We start from the raw sequence: 6,915 nt of genomic DNA on the forward strand, positions 1-6,915 counted from the left end.
AAGACTAACTTACTAAATCTAAATAGGGGTAGCCAGTATAATGGTTAAAGGGGAACATTAATAACCAGATGGTGCATAGAACTATTCACTCTTCATCAAACTATCTATGCAGTCTTTGGACAGATAGTTGAAGTTCTGACATGGAAGGCGGAGCTGATCGGCAGCACCGGTGGTTTATTTTTGACGCCCACTAGTGGAAAATAAACTAAATACAAAATGAAACACAAGTGGCAAAAGGTAGCAAAATAGAAATTTTCAATGTACACTGGAGATAAAAATTAAAGAACACACAATTTCCTAAATGTCAAGGTCATTGGGGCACATTTACGAAGGGTCGTTTTCTGCTGGACTTTGCACATTCTTTATAGTGTAAACTGCTTGCACAGGTACTTAAGTGTCTGCACTACATTTGTGTTGCAAGCGACCATTTTGTGGGGCAGCTGCACACAAACTTCGGCACTGAAGGGGGTGTTCTGGTACTCGGTCGGACCGTGTGTCAGATTTAACGTGCAGTCTGACAGATTTGTGTTGCATGCCCTGTGTTAAAAGTGCACCTAAAATAAAACTAGGGCATTGCAGAGGGCACCAGTTTCATAAAGGTGAACCAGAAATCCTGAATCTGGCACATCCTGCAATTTGGTTTTGGTATTAGGATATATGCACAGAGGACAACACAATGGTGCATTTACTAATGTGTAAAATGACAGTATTTAAAGCTTATTTCATAAATTATATATACAATTGTATTTTCCACAATATGTGCAGATTGGGGAAGGAGCTCTCAGACATGGTTATCAGTACCATAAGGAAATGTATTACTCCCTCCCTATATTGGAGACTCTTTTGTAATGGGCTGCATCTGAGAGCACAATTTATAGGGAATACAGGTAAGTTTGTAGAGTGGATTCGAAGAAACAACCTGGTTAATATCAAAGGCCAAGGAAATGGTGATCAATATGAGGAAGAGTGGCCTCTGGAAGGCCAACAACTACAGGGTCTGTAGAAAGTGACGGCCACACTGTTTGAAAAGATGTCAGCTTCCTTAACCAAAACATTCTTAAAGATATTTTATGACAACTGTCATTTGCTGGGGAGGGGGCATCAAAAAAATGTCAGCCGGAAAGTCCAGGGTACAATGGTGTAAGTGTTGCATCCTCTCAAGGTGGTCTGCCAAGGCAGATGCCCAACAACTACACAATCCTACAATAGAGCACCATAAGTAAGCGTTGCTGCCAGACCTCTAGATTCTATAATCCTTTCATCCCAAAGTGTGTTGAATAGAGATGAGCGAACATACTCGTCCGAGCTTGATGCTCGTTCGAGCATTAGCGTACTCGAAACTGCTCGTTGCTCGGACGAATACTTCGCCCGCTCGAGAAAATGGCAGCTCCCGCCGTTTTGCTTTTTGGCGGCCAGAAACAGAGCCAATCACAAGCCAGGAGACTCTGCACTCCACCCAGCATGACGTGGTACCCTTAGACGTCGATAGCAGTGGTTGGCTGGCCAGATCAGGTGACCCTGGGATAGACTAGCCGCTGCTCGGATCATTCTGTGTCTGGATGCCGCTAGGGAGAGAGCTGCTGCTGGTCAGGGACAGCGTTAGGGTGCTAGTAGATTACTGTTAGGCAGGAGTGATTCAACAAGAACCCAACAGCCCTTCTTAGGGCTACAATAATGTTATACTTTTTTTTTTTTTTGTTTGCTTGTGGCTGGGCTTGCTGGCACTAGTAGTGCAGCTAGTACCATATTGTGAGGAATTTGCAGGGGGACTTGCTACCGTTGTGTTTAGCTCCTAGTGACACACACATCCACCTCAAACACCAAAGTGGGAAAATTTATTAGGGGTTGGATTTCAATTAGGCACAGTCTGCCATTTCCTTTTTATTTTACGTTTATTTTTTCATAACTCAGCGTCATCTCATCAGTGTGCTTTCATACTTGGCTAGAAAATAGCCAAAGGAGAATCCAAACGGCTTACTTACGCCTACAATAGCATTATATATATTTTATTTCTGGTTGATCTGCTGGTGGCTGTCCTTGCTGCAGTGCATATACTAGCCAATTGTGAGGAATTTGGAGTGAGACTTGCGACCGCTGTGTTTAGCGCTTAGTGACGCACATATCCATCGCAAAGACCGAAGTGGGAAAATTTATTAGGGGTTGGATTTCAATTAGGCACAGTCTGTCATTTCCTTTTTATTTTACATTTATTTTTTCATAACTCAGCGTCATCTCATCAGTGTGCTTTCATACTTGGCTAGAAAATAGCCATAGCAATAGGATAGCATTGTTTGATTTTAAAAACTAAAAAACACAAAAAAACCAAAAAAACACAAAAAAAAGTTAAAAAAAATATTAAAGTTATATAACTTTCATTTTCAAAATGTTTAACCCGAGGGCTAGGGGTAGAGGACGAGGGCGGGGACGTGGGCGTCCATCTACTGCAGGGGTCAGAGGCCGTGGTCCTGGGTGGGGTGAGACACCACCTGCTGATGAGGGAGCAGGGGAACGCCGCAGAGCTACACTCCCTAGGTTCATCATGTCTGAAGTTACTGGGACTCGTGGTAGAGCACTGTTGAGGCCAGAACAGTGCGAACAGGTGATGTCGTGGATTGCCGACAATGCTTTGAGCAATTTGTCCACCAGTCAGTCTTCCACGCAGTCCACCCATGTCACCGAAATCGGCACTCCTCCAGCTCCTGCACCTCAGCCTCCTCCCCCCCAGTCTGCCCCCTCCCAGGAAAATTTGGCATTTGAACCGGCATACTCTGAGGAACTGTTTTCTGGACCCTTCCCACAGTCACAAACCACTTGTCCGGTTGCTGCTGAGCAATTTTCCGATGCCCAGGTTTTCCACCAGTCGCAGTCTGTGGGTGATGATGACCTTCTTGACGTAGTGGAAGAAGTGTGTAAAGAGGTGTCCGACGATGAGGAGACACGGTTGTCAGACAGTGGGGAAGTTGTTGTCAGGGCAGGAAGTCCGAGGGGGGAGCAGACTGAGGGATAGGAGGATGATGAGGTGACAGACCCAAGCTGGGTTGAGAGGCCGGGTGAACACAGTGCTTCTGAGACGGAGGAGAGTCCTATAGCAGAACAGGTTGGAAGAGGCAGTGGTGGGGCCAGACGGAGAGGCAGGGCCAGAGCAGGTGCATCAGCGCCAAATGTGTCACGTAGTGAAGCTCCCGCGGCGAGGGCTAGATTTTCAGAAGTCTGGAGGTTCTTTAAGGAAACACCGGATGACCGACGGACTGTGGTGTGCAACCTTTGCCAAACCAGGATCAGCAGGGGTTCCACCACTACTAGCTTAACTACCACCAGTATGCGCAGGCATATGAATGCTAAACACCCGAATCAGTGGCACCAAGCCCGTTCACCTCCGGCCGTGCACACCACTGCTCCTTCCCCTGTGTCAGCTGATAGTCAGCCCCCTGCCCAGGACCCTGGCACAAAAACCCCATCGTCGCCTCCACGATCCTCCACAGCATCCACCAGCGTTCAGCTCTCCATACCCCAGACGCTGGAGAGGAAAAGAAAATATAGTGCAACCCACCCGCACGCCCAAGCCCTTAATGTCCACATCTCCAGATTGCTTAGCCTGGAGATGCTGCCCTATAGGCTAGTAGAGACCGAGGCCTTTCGCAACCTCATGGCAGCGGCCGCCCCTCGGTATTCGGTCCCCAGCCGCCACTACTTTTCCCGATGTGCCGTCCCAGCCCTGCACCAGCACGTGTCAGACAACATCATCCGTGCCCTGACCAACGCCGTTTCTGACAAGGTCCACCTGACTACGGACACGTGGACGAGTGCTGCCGGGCAGGGCCACTATATATCGCTGATGGCACATTGGGTTAACTTGGTGGAGGCTGGGACCGAGTCTGACCCTGGGGCTGGTCATATACTGCCGACGCCGAGGATTGCGGGGCCTACCTCGGTCCAGGTCTCAAAGGCCTACTATGCCTCCTCCTCCTCCCACCCCTCCTCCACCTCCTCCTCCTCCGAACTACCATCCGTGGGCATTGCGCCATCAGTCGGTAGCTCTAGGCACAGCAGCAGTGCCGTCGCTAAGCGACAGCAGGCGGTGCTCAAACTGCTGAGCCTAGGCGATAAAAGGCACACCGCCCAAGAACTATTACAGGGCATCACGGCGCAGACTGATCTGTGGCTGGCACCGCTGAACCTGAAGCCAGGCATGGTTGTGTGTGACAACGGCCGTAACCTGGTGGCGGCTCTGCAACTCGGCAGACTGACACATGTGCCATGCCTGGCCCATGTGTTAAATCTGATAGTTCAGCGTTTCCTCAAGACATACCCCAATCTGTCAGATTTGCTCACGAAGGTGCGCCGCATCTGTGCGCATTTCAGGAAGTCCAGCACAGATGCTGCCACTCTCAGGGCAGCGCAGCGCCGCCTCCAACTGCCCGCTCACCGACTGTTGTGCGACGTGCCCACGAGGTGGAATTCAACATTAACCATGTTATCCAGAGTTTACCAGCAGCGCAGAGCGATTGTAGACTGCCAGATGTCAACTTCCACCAGAACTGGTAGTCAGGTCAGTCAGCTTCCTCAAGTCTACAATGAGGAGTGGACGTGGATGTCTGATATCTGTCAGGTGCTGAGTAACTTTGAGGAGTCAACACAGATGGTCAGTGGCGATGCCGCCATCATCAGCCTCACCATCCCGCTGCTTGGCCTGTTGAAAAACTCTCTGATCAGCATGAAGTCGGAAGCTTTGCGCTCGTCACAAGAGACGGGGGAAGAAGATTCCCTTGTTGATAGCCAAAGCACCCTCAGGTCTGTTTCTCAGCGCATATCGGAGGAGGTGGAGGAGGAAGAGGAGGAGAATGTTGGCGAGACACAAGAGGGGAGCATTGCTCAGACCTTCACTGTTCAGCGTGTATGGGCAGAAGAAGAGGAGTTGGAGGAGGAGGAAATGGGCAGTCAGGCCAGTGAGGGGAGTGAATTCTTGCGCGTTGGGACTCTGGCGCATATGGCAGATTTCATGCTAGGCTGCCTATCCCGTGACCCTCGCGTTCAAAGAATTTATTCCAGCTCCGATTACTGGGTATTCACTCTCCTGGACCCACGGTACAAGCAAAATCTTTCCACTCTCATCCCTGGAGAGGAAAGGAGTGTGAGAATGCATGAATACCAGCAGGCCCTGGTGCACAAGCTGAAACAGTATTTCCCTTCTGACAGCGCTAGCGGCAGAGTGCGTAGTTCTGCGGGACAAGTAGCGAGGGAGAGTAGGCAAGCAGGCAGCTTGTCCAGCACTGGCAAGGGTATGCTTTACAAGGCTTTTGCCAGCTTTATGTCACCCCAGCAAGACACTGTCACCTGTCCCCAGTCTCGGCAGAGTAGGGCTGATCTTTACAGAAAGATGGTGAGGGAGTACGTAGCTGACCATACCATCGTCCTAAATGATCACACAGCTCCCTACAACTACTGGGTTTCAAAGCTGGACATGTGGCACGAACTGGCGCTGTACGCCTTGGAGGTTCTTGCCTGCCCTGCCGCTAGCGTCTTGTCCGAGCGGGTTTTCAGTGCAGCTGGTGGCATCATCACCGGTAAGCGTACACGCCTGTCGACTGACAGCGCTAACAGGCTGACGCTTATTAAGATGAATAAAGCCTGGATTTCTCATAATTTCCAATCTCCACCAGGTGAAGGAAGCTCAACCTGAATAATTTATGCACTCCTCCTCCTCCTCATTTTCCTCCTTCTCCTCCTCTTTGTACACTAAAGCAGAGGAAACTGGCTATTTTTTGACAGGGCCCACTGGCTCTAGCTATAGTACTTTATGCATTTAATTTTTCTGGAGGGCCATCTACCCGGTCCTCTGTTTTAAACAATTTTTGGGAGTGCCACATACAGGCACTCAATCTATTCAATTTTTCTGGAGGGCCACCTACCTGCTCCTCTGGTTTGAAAACTTTTTTGGACTGCCACATACAGGCACTCAATCTATTTCATTTTTCTGGAGGGCCACCTACCTGCTCCTCTGGTTTGAAAACTTTTTTGGACTGTCACATACAGGCACTCAATCTATTTCATTTTTCTGGAGGGCCACCTACCTGCTCCTCTGGTTTGAAAACTTTTTTGGACTGCCACATACAGGCACTCAATCTATTCCATTTTTCTGGAGGGCCACCTACCTGCTCCTCTGGTTTGAAAACTTTTTTGGACTGCCACATACAGGCACTATCCAAATTAAATTGTCTCCATAGCAGCCTCCACACGTTGTCTCCATTGCTACCTCCAAAAGTCGTCCATATAGCTGCCTCCATACATCGTCCCCTTATCAAACGAGGTGTGTCAGGCAGAAATTTGGGTTGTTTTCATGGATTCCACATCAAAGTTGTTAACTTTGTCGCCATCCTGCTGTGTTATCCACAAAATATACTGGCAAACTTTTATGATTAACCGATATTATTTCAGCGCTTCTTGCGCATCTGTTTACATTCCCCTCACCCGCCATAACCCAAACTTATAAGAACGCTACTACACTTAACTTGGTGGAGGCTGGGACCGAGTCTGACCCTGGGGCTGGTCATATACTGCCGACGCCGAGGATTGCGGGGCCTACCTCGGTCCAGGTCTCAAAGGCCTACTATACCTTCTCCTCCTCCCACCCCTCCTCCACCTCCTCCTCCTCCGAATTACCATCCGTGGGCATGGCGCCATCAGTCGGTAGCTCTAGGCACAGCAGCAGTGCCGTCGCTAAGCGACAGCAGGCGATGCTCAAACTGCTGAGCCTAGGCGATAAAAGGCACACCGCCCAAGAGCTATTACAGGGCATTCCACATCAAAGTTGTTAACTTTGTCACCACCCTGCTGTGTTATCCACAAAATATACTGGCAAACTTTTATGATTAACCGATATTATTTCAGCGCTTCTTGCGCATCTGTTTACATTCC

This window comes from Engystomops pustulosus, chromosome 7 (genome assembly GCF_040894005.1).
Source record: "Engystomops pustulosus chromosome 7, aEngPut4.maternal, whole genome shotgun sequence".
NCBI lineage: Eukaryota > Metazoa > Chordata > Amphibia > Anura > Leptodactylidae > Engystomops > Engystomops pustulosus.